This window comes from Lissotriton helveticus, chromosome 3_1, assembly GCF_964261635.1.
Source record: "Lissotriton helveticus chromosome 3_1, aLisHel1.1, whole genome shotgun sequence".
Lineage (NCBI taxonomy): Eukaryota > Metazoa > Chordata > Amphibia > Caudata > Salamandridae > Lissotriton > Lissotriton helveticus.
Genome location: NC_136061.1, coordinates 706,522,344 through 706,541,281, shown reverse-complemented (window position 1 = coordinate 706,541,281; position 18,938 = coordinate 706,522,344).

The window sequence follows — 18,938 nt, the reverse complement described above, 5'->3', positions numbered from 1 at the left end:
TCTGCTACTGTTCGCGACACCCGCTCCGCGGGTGCCGCTCAACGCTCCATTTGCCTCGTCCTCCCTGGTGTGAGCGGATCCACAGTCCGTGGTGTGTCACGCGCTCCCAGGTTGAGGATTCAAACTACAGTCTGTGCGTGGAGCCTACCGGGGGACTGCGAGGTCCAGCAGCCTCAGCGGCTCACAGCTGCTGCCTCTTCCCCCGGCGGCCACGCCCCCAGCCTTCGCTTTAACATCGCCTGGGTTCCCTGGTCATTTGGCGCTTTCTGGGCTTACCTGCATCTTGAGAGGAGCCAGACTCGTGCTGTGTGTTTTGTTTTCTGCCATCCTCTGCTACTGTTCGCGACACCCGCTCCGCGGGTGCCGCTCAACGCTCCATTTGCCTCGTCCTCCCTGGTGTGAGCGGATCCACAGTCCGTGGTGTGTCACGCGCTCCCAGGTTGAGGATTCAAACTACAGTCTGTGCGTGGAGCCTACCGGGGGACTGCGAGGTCCAGCAGCCTCAGCGGCTCACAGCTGCTGCCTCTTCCCCCGGCGGCCACGCCCCCAACCTTCGCCTTCATTACTGGCCTCAGTTCTACCGCGACGCGGGACGCGCGCGGGGCGACTACCGGGGCGAAGACCGGGCAAAGAGCGGGCCGTTTAAGGCCGTTCAAGGACGGCAGAGGACGGCCCTGGCCCAGAACTCTTGTGTCTTCACCCTTGATAATCTTAACTGTCTAAAATGTCGACCTTACGTAGCAGAACTCGAAGTTGTGCAAAAAAAGCTACGGCGGTAGCCCAGGTGACAGGACCTATTGATCTCTTCATTTCACGCGTGCACGAGACTATCGATCAAAGTATTGTATTATTGGAAAAAAGAGTATCTATGGATTTTGCTAATGCCAGGCGCTCATCCCTGGGCCCTTTGGCAAAGGTTAAATCCCCTGCTATGCAGACTCTGAATAATTGCTCTTTACCTATAACCTTGCCTATTAATAGCGTTCCGACAGTACCGAATACTGTTGATTTATCGGTTGCCCAATCTGACTCGGATCCATCTTTAGAAGACCTGGAGGTTACACCAGATCTAGAATCATGTCAGTCGCCCGATAAAGAGGAGCCGAGTCCGAGTGGGTTTAATGATGTGGAAACAGCCCCTGTACCCAGTGTTCATCGGAGAAGGGCACCTAACCCTCCTAAGGTTACATCAAAGGGTAAAAGTAAAACAAAAGCACCAGTTAGGAATCACAATTTGATTTCCCCCACCCCACAAAAGATATCTGGCATCCCGTGCTGGGTGCAAAATATGGTTACTGATTTAAAACTAGATCTTGAAGCCACTTTAGCAGCACAAATCAAACCTTTAATTTCTAAAGTAGATAGGCTTACTTCGTTAATACACTCCAAATGGCCACAAAATAAGCAAGGACAAGTGCATGTTCAATTGCAAGGGACTACAGATTTAGTCTCTGAATGCCTAACGAGTATCCGGTCCCCTAAGGATGCTTTAAATAAAGCCCAAGGTAGCGTAGCCCCAGGGAACTCAGTATTTCTTGAGTCGCAAATAGTGAACAACCTCGTTCAACCAATAACTGTACCGACTACAAAGGAGAGTGTTCCTGTTCAGGCGATTCAACACTCTGTTGATGCTAATATTGCCACTACATTTATTCAATCCAAAGAAGTAGCAGGGAAACCCAATTCAATCACTGTACCTCTTTCTACAAATAAACCTGAAGGGCCTAAACCGAAGCAGGCACGTTTTAGGTCCATCAATCTACCACCAGAGGTTTCTCCTTTTGTTGTTGTGTTGACAGCTGTTCCCCCATTGAAAGAGGGAGTAAAAGAAACGTTTACGGAGCTTAGAAACAAATGTGCTCAATGGCTCCATCTACATAAACCTCTACCTAATAGCATGAACGGCGAAATTCTTACCGTTCGGAGAGGGGATTGGGTGGGTAGAAGTAAGAAATCAATAGTAGGGGACGTAATAACTGTCAATTTCAGGGATGTAGGGGCAGCTAGTTATGTATGTAATGCACCTAACAGTGGTCCTGCGACCCAAATTAAACCATTTCCTCTGTCACATTTTTTACCAAATCCCGCACGACCTAACCCCCCCACTTTTCAAAGTAATAGTGGACCGGGGTTTTTTCAACAGCAAGCCGTTAAACCTTGGCTGCAACCACCTTATCCGCCCCCTCCTTTCCCACATTATGTTAATTTACAGCAGCAGGTATCAAATGCCTTACCTTTTCCTATGCAGCAAGCTAGAGTACAGTGGCAACACCCTTTGCATTTTCCGCCACCTCTACACCAGCCAGCTTATCAATGGCAGCAATCTTTCCAGCCACCGCAATTAGATAAACACCCGTGGCAACAAATGTGGCAGGACCCGCCCCACTCCCAAGACCTAATGTCTTCACAATTCGCCCACCCAAATAGATATGCCGCGTTAGATGAGGTAGATTGACTTAGCCCTCTAGACGAACTGGACTTAAACATCCCTAAGCCCTTTCTTGATATGGAGCGTTCTTCTTCTTCCTCTGCCACACCCCTTGCTGTACCTCACGAATTCACTACGTCGGCGCTAGCAATACCTCCCCAGTACATAGGTAACCAAGGTAGCTTTGATATATGTATAACTACCGCTAGTCCGAGCTTAAGTTCAGCTACCATCATTCGGGAAGAGGGTCCTGCCTTTTCACCACCAGAAAATCAGTTGGAGATATCCGTTGGTGGTAACCCTGGTAAACCAGCAGGAATTTCTCTTATTTCTTGGAACATCGCTGGTCTTACCGGCAAATTAGGTACACCCTTCTGGACCAGTTTTTTGGGGGAGGGTTTCGATCTAATCCTACTTCAGGAAACTTGGTGTCCAGACCTCATTAACATTGAAGGGTATGTATCCTTCTGCCTTAGAGCAACTAAATCTAGCTCGGGCAGGGCTAAGGGGGGCCTTTTATTGTTAATGTCAACCAAGCTGTGTGAATGTACAGTTAAATACAGCACAACCGTGGGGACATACAGCCAAGTTATTAGGGTGGAGTGCAGGAAGAACATTGATTTAGTTATTGTTAATTTCTATAATAATATTTTTGACGCTACTAGGGGGGATATCTTACTGCCTCTAGAAAGGGAAATCAATAAGGCTCTTGATATCTCGAAAAGAAAGGCTGAGGTGGTCTGGGCTGGTGATTTTAACTTGCAGCCCTGTCGTCTGTCCAATGTGAATAACTGTGGTTTCGATGCAGTACCAATTAGCCATTGGGGAGATCAGGGGGGGAGGGAGGGCTCTCCCCATTTTCAACACTGTAGTTATGGTTCCACTTTAAATAATATGCTAGTCATGCTAGATATGACCCTGTTAAATTGCAATGTTAATAACCAGGCAATTATATGCCCTACATTTACAGGCAGGGGTGCATGTTCTTTCATAGACCATATTTTGCTGTCCAGCAGTGGAGCCTACACGGATTTGTACGTGAATGAAGAAAGTCTTAGTGACCACAACAGTCTACGTGTTACCCTCTTGGGGCACGGTACCTCATTAGTTTCAGAGGGTAAATGTACAACTGATATAGTGCCTGTTAGACCAAAGGGCCTGAGGGTTAAATGGACTGGTTTAAACTCCAAAGCTAAGCAGAAGGAGGTCGTTATGCTTTGTAAGAACCAAATTAATTATTTCTTAGATGATGACAGTGATTCTGGCGGCTTAATAGATTATTTTGTATCCATGAATAGCTGTATTGATGGTATTTTTACTAAGACCCCGTTAGCTAATGGCGGCCCAAAACAGGGGTGGTTCGATAAGACATGTATAGTCGCCCTCCGTGACCTAAAGAATGCGCTAGGCACTAAACCACGTGTTAAGACGGACATACAATATCTCAGGGCCTGTTATAAAACAGCTATTAGTAAAAGGAAAAGGGTTCTGCAGTCTGAGGCGTGGGATAAGTTGAGGGAGGCGGCAGAGACCAAAAATAGTAAACTCTATTGGGAAACAATTAATAGCTCGTTTCTCAATAAAGAAAATGTCCCAGAACTGACCTCATACGTGGCATGTAGTGACTGGGTTAATCATTTTTCTAAAATTTTTAATCCGGAAAGGTCAGCCTCTGAGTTATCCCCACCAGTTATAAACCCATGGTTGCCCCTTTCGATGGCTATAACACTAGAAGAATGTCAGGAAGCTATCTCTTTAAGTAAAGGAGGAAAGGCCCCCGGCCCCGATGGGGTTCCGCTGGATTTATACAAAGACGAAACAGCGTTATGGGCTCCTATTTTGGTGAGGGTTTTTAATTGTGCGGCCGAAAGTGAATTTCCTTCTACTTGGGGTCAATCGATTATCATTCCCTTACATAAGAAAGGTGACAAGGCAGAGGCCTCTAATTATCGTCCTATTTCATTACTGGACGCCTCTGTAAAGGTGATGAGTAGGATTTTGCTGAAGAGGCTAGAAGATTGGGCAACGGATTTTAACATCTTAACTAGAGTCCAATACGGCTTTCGCAAAGGCCTGGGTACACTGGACCAATGCGTAAATCTGGACCTTTTAATCAGTAAATATACTGTGGCTAAAAGTGGCAACCTCTTTTTATGTTTTGCTGATCTGAGCAGCGCTTTTGATTTGGTTAACCATAACATACTCTGGGAGGTTCTGCTTGATGCCGGGGCACCTAGGGAAATAGTGTACTTTTTAGCTAGATTGTACGAAAGACTTTCATGTAAAGTCCGCTATGGCACCCTTGGCGAATGTACCCCGTTCTTTAGAGTGTCCCGGGGCATACGTCAGGGTTGTGTTTTAGCTCCGCTTTTATTTTCCCTTTTTATTAATGGTGTCGACCGATCTTTGACCGACATCCCAGCAGACGCCCCTTTGATTGATGGTAAACCTGTTCCGCTGTTACTTTATGCGGATGACGCTGTTCTTTTATCTCGAACACAGTTGGGCCTACAGCGCCTAATTGATAATTTTATGCAGTTCATTCAAGTTAGGCGGCTTCGTGTGAACAAAACTAAGACATATGTAATGTCATGTGGTCAGGCAGCCAAGCAGGTAAAGCACACTTTCTTCCTTGACAAGGAAAAGTTAACTTCTGTCAAGTCATTTTGTTATCTGGGAATAACATACAATAATAGAGGGTCTTGGAATGTGGAATTTGAGGCCGTAAAAACAAAAATGTTACGGTCAACTAGTAGCATATTTCGTTTTGCCTCTAAACTCGGCTCACGAAGTATCCCAGACATGATGAACATTTACAATGTATGCTGTGTCTCCTCTGCTCTGTATGGGGCAGGGGTGTGGGGTCACTGTGAGGGTATTTCTTTGCAGAAGGAGGAAAACAAGTTTTTAAGGAGAATGTTATGTGTTCCCCCTTCTGCCTCAATTCAGCTGATCCACGAAGAAGTTGGGATCGAGTATATTTCCGATTTGGCAGCAGTTCGGCCACTCTTATTGTGGCGTTCTATTTGGGCTAAACCGGAGACTCGATTCACCAAGGATATTATCCTTGACTGTATAGGTCTGGATCACTCCTCACGTGTATCATGGTTAAGATACATTCATCATTGGTATCTACGTCTTTTTAACATTGACGTGTTTCGTGAGCCTGAAAAAGTTGTCTCCATTTCTAAAAAAGAAATCAAGCTAACGTTTCTTAATTTTCGTAAGGCCGAACGAGACAAAACCGTTGGTAATTATGTTACTATAAAATTTTATAAAGACCTAAATCTAGCTCCCGGACTACAATCTTATCTTGTATTTGTGACTCGCCCTTCTCACCAGTATGTGTTAACACGGGTCAGATTAGGCATTGTACACCACTTGGTTGCTTTTCCTATTATAAAAACCAGTTCAAATATACCCTGTCCATGCGATAGCACCTCTAGGCAGAGTAGTTGCCAATTTTTGCTTTTTTGCAAATTTTATCAGTACTTTAGGATAAAATACCTTAAACCTCTCTTTATTAAATATAACATTTGTACTACACAAACAGCATTGATATTTTTATCTTCATTAGAGAACGAGGAGACTTGTTTCTTTTTGGCTACTTTTATTTTAAAATGTACAGCTGCCAGGAAAAGTATTGTATTATAATGTTATCTACTTACCTGTCTGTACTCATGCTTTACAGCTGCCAGGACCTGTTTATGATGATATTACTGTTTTACGCTCCTGTCTGTATAGTTATGCCTCCACTTTTAAAATTTTATATCAATTTCTGTAGTAAGGTATTACTAAACATGAAGTGGTCCACAGTATCGAATGATTATTAATAATTTTAAACGTTCAGTTCCCCATGAAAAGTCTAGTGAGTAACTCCTACTGATCCCCAGCTAATCAATATAAGAATGTCTGTATTTTACAATAATATTGGCCTATAGAGACGTGATCATTTCCAATTTGATGTATTTAGCCTTTTTTTCCTTCTTGGTACAATTATATGGTGATTTTAACATTTTAATCATGTATTTCTGCTTGTATGATTTGTATGTACAAATCGAATAAAAGCTTTTTGAAATTGAAATTGCATAAAGACTCTGTGAAATTCCATGTAGTTCCGCTCTGCCCTAGCACTGCATCCCGCAGTGCCTAATGAGACTATCAGGCCAGGACACTGGACTTCCCGAGTTGTGACATACAAATGGCTTCATTAGGATCCAACATTACATGGGATATTGTGTTCCTCCTAACTGGCAGCCTCCATTGCGGTTCCCTGTCCACCTATAACCCGGATGGCACGGTATGAGACTTCCATTGCAATTTGACCTGTCCCCCCCATGCTACAACTTTGTGGACTTCAGTACGGGCTGCCTGTTGTTGGCCCTCCCTGACTAACATGGCTTCACAGCGTGCCCTGTTTGGTATCCTGGGCTCTTGCCTAGCTGGCATGGGTTTATTAAGCTCCCAATACAGGATGCCAGCTCATCCCAAGGTGGCAGGCCCCAGGTCTACATGTGGTCTGGCATTAGCTGTTGGGTGGTTGAACTTGCATTAGGGAATTTCTTAAACTCACACATCAAATCTTCACTGTTCACAAGTTTATTGGCAGAAACAGTTGTTCTATAGCGCCCCACACGACCCGGACCCTCCTTCCTCATGGCGAATTCTGACCTCCCAGTCACAGCACCATAATTAGGCCTCTCTGTTCCAGCTGTGTATATTTAAGGTTCTACTCTATTATTTAGTTACCTTCCTCTTTCCCTCACTTGAATTCTCACATGTGCTTTAAATTAATTGGTCATCCGTAATCAGGACCATGATTTTTTTTTACTTCGATGTATCCCTTTGTGCCAGGATAATGGTTCTGTTTCTTCACCTTACATTCTCATGCTTCAGAGGACAATGTGTGGTGGATGCTGTCATCTCTAACAGCAAATGTATGCACTCAAGAGTGGTCATCATGAGTCAGCTCCTACTTTTACAACATTCCTGATTAGCTGTACTAACTATAACTTGCTCCCTCACAGTGCACTGCCTATCAACTCACTTGATACATCACTCATGTCATGGTCCGTGACATTACTGATGGCATCACGGATGACATCTCAAAGGACATCACTGATGACAGCTCTGATCACATCATCCACAGAATCTCTGACACACCCACTCATACCCCTAATAACCATTCGTACACACACACCAACTTCCACACTGCCATTTTCAAAACCATTGAAACACACATACCAGTACTTACACACCCATTCACTAATTAATAGGTCTACACACACATTCAGTAAGTTACTCATACAGTCCCTCCTACACTAATTCACTCACTAATGCAGCCACTGATATCTCCACTCAAACTTCCATACAGACACTCACACAGTCAGTCACTCATAGAGCTACTCACACACTTACTTACTCACCTAAAGAGTCAATCAGACAGTCATTTACTCATCTATACAGTTATACACACACCCACTCACTTATTCATACAGATACTAACACATACTCACTCACCCAAGAAGCCCCTACACATGTACTCACTAACCCATACATCCACTATCACAATCCCTCACTCATACAGTCAGCCATATACTCGAACACTCATCTATACTGCCTTTCACATAACCACTTACTCACCGATATACAACCGATACTTCCATTCACTCACCGACATAGCCATACACACACCCAGTCACTTATGCAGCCCTTCTCTTACACACTCACTAACCCATACACCCACTTACTCACCCACACACTCATCCATGCAGGCACTCACACACCCTCTCACCTACCCACACAGACATGCATACACCCATAGAGGTTCTCAGACAATCAATCAATCACCCATACACCCACTCATGTACCCGCTCAGCAACCCATGCAGCCAGACTGATAATAATATTGAGATAACCTAATCAGTGTCCCATGTAATGTAATGTAATATAATGTAAATAGGTACTTATAAAGCATGCACCTACTCCACAGAGTGTCCAGGCGCTGACAGACCTTGAGACAGACAATTCACACTATAACGTGATGGGGCAAGGGCAGAAAGCTATTGCTGGCGTAGCCAGGTTTTTAGCTGCTTCCTGAAGGTAAGAAGATCCTGCACCCGCCTGAGAGACAATGCCAGACAGTTCCATAAACGGGATGCCAGCACTTGAAGGGAGCGACCACCCAGACGGGAGCGGGAAAACTTAGGGATGGTCATCAGAAGCTGCAATGAAGACCTCAGAGCCCGTCGCGGTACATAGTGCTGAATCCTTTTCCTAATAAAGAAGGCACCCATATAATGGAGAGCCCTGAAAGCCAAGACCAGAGCTTTACATTGGATCCTCTTCTGGACCGGCAGCCAGTGCAGGAATTTCAGATGGGGAGACATTCATGTTCTGGGTCTCACCATGAGAATAGCTCTAGCCGCCGCATTCTGAACCACCTGCAGGCGACTTATTAAATAATCCGTAAGGCCCAGGTACAGGACATTGACGTAGTCCAGCCTCGATACAATCAGTGCCTGGACTACAGTCTTCCTGTGTGAAATCGGCAGCAGGGGGACAAAGGGGCATATTATCAAGGGGATTTATCTCTGCTTTCTTGGCTTTAAAAGCCAAGAAAGCGGAGATAAAATGATCTCCCTATTACCTAGCTGTCGCTAACACCAGTTAGCGACAGCTAGTAGGAGATAGCGACCATCTTGGGCCCCACTTTGCATGTCAGTGATATTTATCACTAATGACATGCAAAGTGGGCGTGCCAAGATGTTAGCGACTGGAAACAGTCGCTAACATCGCTATCTCCTATTACCAACTTATGGCCAAAAGCTAACACCTGCCCTGAGCAGTTCTTAGCCATGTTATCCAATGGGAGGTGGATAACATGGCTAAGAGCATTAGCTCGATAATGCATGAATATCACTGACTTTTCAGCGATATTCATGCATTGCGGCCGATTTTTATCGCACGATAAAAATCGCCGCAGCTCAGTGGTAAATTTTTGTCTCTAACCAAGCAATAGCGATAATTATCGCTATTGCTTGGTAATATGCCCCAAAATTCTTTAACATTTTGGGTAGGCCACAGCAGGCGCCGGCGACTGTTTGGATCTGAGCCTTCATGGACAAATTAGTGTCCAGAAGGAGGCACATATCCTGAGGCCACCACTGGCGCCACGCTTCGCATGGTGCGGGACCGAAGAAAATTATCTCAGATTTTTCTGGGTTGCACTTTAATTGGTTCCGTCTTAGCCAGGAAAACACATCCATCAAGCAGACGTTAATCTCGCCGCCTCTAAAAGCAGCGTCCTTGTCACAGGTGAACGGCAGTTGCTTATCATCTGCATATGTTACTATTTTTGCGCTGTGTTCCGTGTTCAGTTAGAAGCGCAAGGGAAGCCATATAAACATTAAAAAGTGTCGGGCTCAGGATCGAGCCCTGCGGAACCCCTACCCTAATGGGAGTTGATGAGGGCAGCAAAGGGAGGGGACTAGATCCTTTGCTTTAGTTCTCTGAGAAATGAAGATCACAACTTGAGTACCTTGCTGCCAATGCTGCACTCCTGGAGTCTCTGCAAGAGCCAGTCGTGGGGCATGGTATCAAAGGCAGCAGAGAGGTCCTCCATTACCAGCACTGCTTTTCTCCCTTTATCTAGTGTCTCTTTGATAGCATCGGAGACTTCCAATAAGGCTGTTTCTGTACTGAAATTAGCTCTGCAAACTGAATGACTTTGATGGAGTACATGTTTGGCTTCCATATATTCTTTTGTCACTAAATTCACATATTTTTCCAAAACTTTGGACAAGAAGGGAAGCAATGATATCGGCAGATAATTAGAGGCCACCAAGAGGTCTGCCGAAGGCTTCTTTACTAGCGGAAGAATTTTTGCATTTTTCCACCTATCTGGCATCTGCCTCTTTTGCAGAGAGGTATTTAAAATCAAGTTGACGGCCGGATTAATAATCCCAGTAATAGATGACAGTACTTTGGCTGGGAATGGGTCCGAGGGTGATCTGGACTTAAGGGATTTCATTATCTCCAGAGATTTTTCCAGAGGAGCGGAACGAACCAGCGTGAGGGAGGAACCTGTCGTAGGGTTGGCAGGGTGGAGGACCTGATATTTCTACCTTCGCCTGGAGCTGTGCCTCAAAGGAATTTTGAATAATTTAGATTTTATTGTGAAAATAACGCACCAGAAGGTTGATCCATTGACTGCTAGAGGTAAATGGACGGTCCACCGCACAAGGGGATGAGAAATCTTTTACAATTTTACAGATTTCTTTACTTTTGTTTATGTCCAGCTCGATTTTGGACGAGAATTTCTTTTCTTTTCCTCGCTAATTTTACTATAGTGGACTTTCAGGGCCTGTTCGTAGATTATTTTGTCCTCGGGATTGAAATAATTTTGCCACTCACTCTCCAGGCGTTTACAGGCACTTTTGCTCTTTCTAAGGGCTTCAGTAAACCATGGGGCAGAGGCTCTGCCGGTTATTGCTGAGCAAGTGGTGGGGGGCAAGCTCCACTGAGCGGATCTGTGGCCAGTTCTCCAGAGAGAGCACGTTGCACTCGAGATTGCCGCTGAAAGGAATCGAGTGTTGCCTGAGTGTACCACTCATAGCTTCAGGGATGATCTGGTGAAAAGATATAAAACTGCTAGGGCAGGGCTTGCTGTATGATTGAGGGTAGCATGAATCCTTGCAGACTCTGAAACTGAGGAGAAAGTGGTCGGACCACACTATCTGGAGAGATGAGTCTATTTCTATCTTGACATTAGAGAAAATCATTTACTGATACACCTAATCAATCACTTTTACAGTCAGTCATGCACCTACTGAATCATTGATACAGACACTCATAGCCACACTGATTCATCAATACACCTATAATAGATGATATTGGCATAATGCAATTTGACAAAAATTGCTGGATTGGTTCTCGAGGCGGCCCGGGGATGAAACCAACACCTTGGATACCGCAACTCTCGCCAGAGAGCCCCCGGGCTCTTGACAGCGGGTCCTTTCTGCACGCTACTGGCCTGCATGCATAAATCATACAAAACGGCAACTTCACTGAAGAAACCCAGAAAGGACACAGCGGGGATGAAAGAAAAAGACCGCTTTAGTAGATGATATTGGCATTATGCATTTCGACAAAAATGTCTTCGTCAGAAGCCTTTAATGTCCGAATGAAAAGTCCCACACTTATAGCTACCTCCTTGGCTCCTCCCACTCATTGGAGTGCAGCTGGCTCTGATAGCTCTGATATATATATATATAATTATATTTATATATTATATATATATTTAACACGCATAAACATTTTAAAAACACTCACAGTGACTGGAGGATGTCATCAATAATATCATTTGAGATGAGCTGTCATCAGTGATGTGATCAGAGATGTCGCTGACCATGCCATGAGTGATGTAATATGTGAGGTGATATGCAGTGCATTGTGGGGGCATGAGTTATAGTAAACTATAGCTTCTGAATTTCTCTGTTTTTTGTACGAGTGAAATGTTAGGCTAACTATAACGTCCCTGTAAACTTTGTTTTTTTCTGTGTATTTCTCTGTTTGTTTTTAAATTCTACTTCCTAACTATAATGTCCCTTTAACCTTTGGCTCTTTCAGTCAATATATATATATATATATACATATATATATATATATATATATATATATATATATATATATATATAAGTGAGAAACTGCATTTGACGCTTTTTAGCAGTATTTATACTGAAAGTATTTTTCTATGTCCAGTTAGACATGTGATGTACTTGCACTTTAAAATGGGCTGAGCATATTGCATTGTCATGTGACCAAGGCCGCAGGGACGGTCGAAACGCGTCATGATTAGCTGTTTATTTGGGAAATAAACTGTATGCTGCAACAAAGTTGGTTCATGCCTTGTATTTCACCTGAGGGGTGGAGCGCTGCGAGGTAATGCAGATATATATATATGTATATATTTATATATATATATATGTATATATATATATATATATATATATATTCACTGAAAAAACCATAGGTTATAGACCATATATAGTTAGGAATTAGCATTTAAAAAACCTTATTTTACTCACACAAAACCATTGAAATTCCATATATAGTTAGTTGCACTAACTATATATCGCGCACCCGCAATCCACTGCTGATCATGTCACATATTACATCATTCATGACATGGTCAGTGACATCACTGATGACATCACTGATGACATCTCAAATGACATCACTGATGAGATCACTGATGACGTCATCCAGTGACTGTGTGTTTCTGTAAAGTTTAAATATGTTTTACATATTGAAGAATGAGTAGATGTATAAGTGTCTGGACGAAGGATTTAGTAGGTGCATGACTGAATGTATGAGTGAGTGATTAAATGTGTCTCACTGAGTGCATGGGTTAGTGACTAAACTGTCTTAATTTGTGCATCATTATGTCTGTTGTTCTGTAAACTGCTGCATGTGTTGATCATTAGCTATACGAGAGGCTATATGTGTTATTAATTGGTTGCCCAAGTATTTCTATGGCAGATTGAGTTTGTGTGGGGGTGGCTGGAAGGTGTGTGACTCTATGCATAGATGTGTGAGCAGTTTATTCACTAGGTGTATGAGTTCAAGAGTGCATGTGGAAACAGCTACATGGGCAGTTGACTGTGTGCATGAGTGTATTGATGAGTGAATGGATATCTCAATGCTACATGTCATAGTAAGTACATATGTAAAACACAGTACATGTGAGAGTTGGCATATATAAATAACTGTGCATTAGAGCCACTGAATGAGTGAGTGGTTGTATCGATCATTGTGAACTTGTATCAGGGATTGTATAAGAGAGTAAATATGTGTTAGTATATGTTTCAATAAGTAAGGTGTGTTTAACTGTATAGTTGAAGAAATGGAGGTGAGATTGTTTCTTTGCATGACTGACTGGGTGTGTGAGTAACTCCATGGATGAGTGGCAGTGTGTGAGTGTCTGTATACACTGAGTGTATCTAAGGTTATATTAGAGTCTGAAGAGGTTTATCGTATTAGCACAAGAATGATGTCAAATGAGATGTCATCAGTGATGTCATCAGTGATGTCATTTGAGATGTCATCAGTGATGTCATCAGTGATGTCACTGACCATGTCATGAATGATGTAATATGTGACATGATCAGCAGTGGATTGCGGGTGCGCGATATATAGTTAGTGCAACTAACTATATATGGAATTTCAATGGTTTTGTGTGAGTAAAATAAGGTTTTTTAAATGCTAATTCCTAACTATATATGGTCTATAACCTATGGTTTTTTCAGTGAATTTTCAAGGTTTTGTAAATGCTAATTCCTAACTATATATGGTCTATAACCTATGGTTTTTTCAGTGAATTTCATTGGTTTTTTAAAAGCTAATATCTATAGCTGTAAAATGTATTCTTCTTTAAATCAAAAATATATTTTATATGTTTATTAATAATTTTTTTTTAATATTTTTTTTGTTTCGCTCCCGGTCCGCGAACCGGGAAGCTTCCCGTTAGCTCAATTCAATTCCGCGATCCGGTCCGCGAACCGGTAACAAATCAACATAGTTACGGTATCGCGTTGCCGCGTAATGCGTCTTATGACGTACTGCGTTAGCGCACCCGGAAGTGCCCCGGGGCGCGGACCGAGGCACGAAACGCAACTCCCCGGAAGCGATCCGCGGCGCGAAAGCGCGACGTATCGCGTTGCCGCGAAATCCGTCTTGTGACGTACTGCGTTAGCGCACCCGGAAGTGTCCCCGGGCGCGGACCGAGGCGCGAAGCGCAGCGAACCGGAAGCTAACCGGGGAGCGTTCCGCAGCGCGTAACATGAAAGTTAGAGTCATGTGACTTGTTAATAAAGCTTTTCATTGGTTCATTTCACTTTTAGTTTCATAATTATGGAAGGCTAGGTCAGGTGACCTAAAAATAACACTTTTCATTGGTTGAGAAGTATTGTTTTTCCCAAATGATGAAAACCCCTCCTTCTTTCCTCACTCTGACTTTCATCATTGTGAGAGGAAGACCTTCATTAGTATATCAGAAATGGCTTCAGTAGTTGCTTCAGCTGGTGGACCCCCACCACCACCTCCACCTCCTCATGGGAAGAGAGGACCACCTCCCCAGGTGATGACCAACACTGAGGAGGAAGAGGAAGAAATGGAGGAAGAGGAGGGAGAAGAACCACAGTTCTTGGAAGAGGTGCCCCGGGTTTCCCATAGGAAAGCCAGTTTCATCTGGCAGTTTTATTCAATCCCTCCAGGGCAAAAGAAAGTGAATGCGAGGTATGTGACCTGCCTCATCTGCAAAGAGAAATTATCAAGAGGGACTGATAAAAAGTATAGCTATGGGAACTATACCATGCATCGGCACATGACCAGGAAGCATCCACTTAATTACAGCCGGGCGGAAATACGGGATATGGAACAAAACCCAACAGCAACTCCTGTGGCCAGGTCAACATCGTCAATATCATTGACACCAGCAGAGGCACGGGAAACTGTGCCAAACATCCAAGAGAATTTTGGGCACATGAAACATACTTGTATGCACTGTGGTGCGTTGATATCATGTGGTAACATGAGTATTAATGCCATCAACCTGGCTTATGACAATCATAATTGCCCTAACCGCCCCCAGTAATTTTTTTTTGCTCCTGTTGAGCCCTTTTCAACGCCTGTTTTTTGTTGTTCCCCCCCCCCAAAAAAACCCCAAAAAAATATAAAATCGTTCAAAAAATACAAAAAAAACAAAAAATGTTCAAAAAATACAAAAAAAATATAAAACAACAAAAATATAAAAAAAAAAGTTCTTTTCAGAACTACCTTCCCTTTCCAAAAAAATTGCTAGAATGTTTAGCACTCTGGCAAGCTCTATTTCTTTTGGTTCGCTTCCGGTTTAGCTTCCCGGTACGCGTACCGGAAGCTAACCAAAAAAAAAACTTTTTAAAAAAAAAGAGTAAGTATAAGGAAAGTAAACAGAGAGTGATGTTTCAAGAAAGACAGCTATAGGGAGTAAAGAAGAGATACTATTTAATAGATCTATTTACCAAAGAACAGACAGAAGATGGTATAATTGTGAAAAACAAAATAGATAACGAAGTGAAAGAAAAACAAGCATTGGCATAGCCAATAGGTATCAACTTTTGGACCTTCTAAGTCTTTAGTTATGCAGCATAATATCCTTGGTGCAGCAACATCAACTGTTGCATGGCTAAACACGTATAAGGTCCCAAAGGCGAGACCTATTGTCTATGCCAATGCTTGTTTCTTAAGTAGAATTGCAATACGTATGGCTCTTCCATGTAAAAAAATCTTATCTTGTGCTCTAAAGATTGCTAAAGTCTCGACAGAGAACAGGCTAGATTGTAAGTAGGGTAAATTGCGCTTGGTGATCTGTTTGAGGGAGCGTCTGCTTTGCCTGGTGTCTTTGGAGAGCAATTTTGATTGTTATACTGGACAATATAGCCCTAATGTAAATAACATAGGGGCATATTATCAACATAGGCAATAAAAGTTTTGCAGCTTTTATAGGCAGAAATGTGTCGCTAAAGCTGCTTTTGCGGCAGAAAACTGCCGCTAAAGCCGCTTTTGCACCAGTTTTCTGCCAATAAAAAGAGCAATAATTTTATTGGCTGCATTCATAATATGCCCCTTAGTGTGCTTCAACTACACAGAGAAAGCATTATGAACAAATAGTGATACAGTGATCAGTCAAAGACACTAAGAGTAATAGAGACGGATTGAGTGAACAAGAGTGAGGAACTATGAGAAGAGAGGGACTGAGAAAAAAAGTGGAAGGAGTTGAGTAAGTAGGTAATAGAGAAAGGAATGAGGGAAGTAGCAAAGGCAGGAAACTGAGGATTAAAGAAATGAAGCAGTGGAACTAATAGTAGTTCAATGTGATAGAAATGTAACGAAAAGAGTACAAAATACTTACCTTATAATTGTCGTTAAATTCCTCACTTTTTATTTTTATACTTTCAATCTGTGAAAGAGAGAACAAACATTTGAAAAATATAAAAACATGTATTGAAAAATTACAAAAGACAAGGGCAAAGATTGAAGGACAAACAGTTTTTCAATAACTTTGACACTTACAGAAGCTACACAGTCCTAAAGATATACATTTTAAAGTAACACTATCTTGATGCAGATAAAGTGAGGCCTATCTTAAAACATGGTGCATCTTTTGCATTGCTGTTGTCTCAGAAAAGTGTCGCAAGACACTAAAATTTAAAATAATTGCTTCAGGATGCCAATAAGATGTCTACTATCCAGAGTTTTGTTTCAGGTGAGGCCTACTCAGGGTTGCAGATGAAATTTCGAATTGTTGAAGAGAATAGAAGACATAATACATGTGAAGGTCTACCAATGAAGTGAGTCATGTCCACTGCAATCTTCAACAAAGTCCAAACCTCCTATGTTTCCCTGGACAGACCTAAACTTGATCTGCACAATGTGATTCGTAATGATAGGAAACACAGGTGATGTAATTGAAATACATGCAATTTATTTTCCTCATTTCACAATCACATCACTTCTGTTTCCTTTGCTTAGGTATCTCATTGTGCAGATGTAGTCTAGCATATCAAAGAATACGCAGAAGTGCAGCACTGCATGCAACAACTTTGACACTTACAGAAGCCTCACCTTCTCCATGCCTTCTACACAGTTCTACATATACATCATAAATGGAAACATTACAGAATTAATTATACATGTTAAATGGTTTATTTTTGCTGTTCTCAGAATGTATCAAAATTCACTAAAAACAGTGACTTGAAGGTATTCATCATGTAACAGCGGGGAAAAAAAAACACAATCAAAATGATTGTGTTTAAAAAACCCATACAAGATCAGAAATCAAAAATCAGAACTCCTTAAAGTTAACTTACTTTCCATGACGTCCAAGGATGTCCTATGAATAGCTTATACTCTTTTGTGCTGTTATTACTTTCAGCCCACCAGTTTCTGAAAGAAAATCTCCATCGTTTTTAAAAACATGTTACATACAATAAATGACTTCTTGCTCTCTACCACAAGATTCCACAAGGCCAAATTTTGTCAGAGCCATGTATAACTCTTGGATTTCTTGTTAGCCAATCCCATCATTTGGCATTCCCGCAACTTTCAGAATTAAAATGTTGAAGATCATTTTCACAATCCTGGAATAGTAATATCTTCCCCTTCTTGCTCAGTCATGTTCTACATTTCGTATGACACTGATACTGCTTAATATGAAGCAGACTTACACTACCTCTATGAGTACTACAATTATTTAATTCTCTACATCACTTTTAATCACAAAGTAATGTAAAACAGTAGACAGCATTGCAGACTTACATTCCCTCTACTCCATGTTTTGATTGGCTGCTTTAATTGGCTTATGAAAAGAAACAGTTTTTCTGAACTCATTTAAACTGCACATACATGTCCATGATGTCCAATCCTATGATTAGAAGTTATGTCTCTGAACTACACTTATCCTCAAGGCCAAATTGTGTAGGAGCCATTAGAACTTCTTGAAATTCCACAGATCATATCCCGAGATTATTTTCCTAAAATTTTGGTTTTAAAAACACCAGGTAAGAGTTTTTAAGGTCATACGGCAATTTTTTTTTGAAAATTACAACAGAATCATTACAGAATGACCAGCCATTTCTAGACTTTAAATAAGCTGTGTAATGTCCTGATGATATTGAAGGGCCGTCATGATATATAATTGCTGTAGTTACAAAAGTCCTTCCTGATATTGACAACTGCGAAGCTACACATTTTTTTATTAAAGTTGTCAATTTTGTTCCATCAGGCCTACATCGTTGGAACATTAAAATGATGTACTGGCCATATGTTCGTATAAATAATGTGGACATCATTTCAGATTTACATTGGCTACACTCCATGTTGTGATTAGCAGCTTTTACTAGCTTATTAAAGGAGACTGATTTACTGTCTGGCAAAGTTAAATATACAAATCTTTCTGAGTCTACACCAGTAGTACTTGATACCATACAGTTCTCGCAGTCATGCTGCCATTGATAAGAAAGCCCAAACAGCTGATCTACATCTACACCTTCAGCATGTAATACATGAAGCATATACATTAAAAACTCCTGACAATCTTGCTGAATATTTTGAGAGAATTGTGTTTGGCCTGAACATCTATCTAACAGATTTCTAATTTCAGACACACTTTCTATGTTTCTTCTATCAGTGGTACATTTCTCTAACACAGAATTTAACAAACTGCAAAATCTTTGATCAGAATTGACCACAATCTCTTCTTTTACATTTTTTAGAGAAAACAAAACATTAATTACTACATTAGCATAGCAGTTGACACCAGAACTGTTTTCAAACTGAAAACCAACAACATCTTCAACAGAATCCTCTTTGTTTCTGCTTGTAATTTTAGGTTCATTCACTTTTTGTCTTTTTGCTACAACCTGCCCAGTATTGTTCTCATTTCTTCGTTTCCGGCCTACCAGACGTTTCTC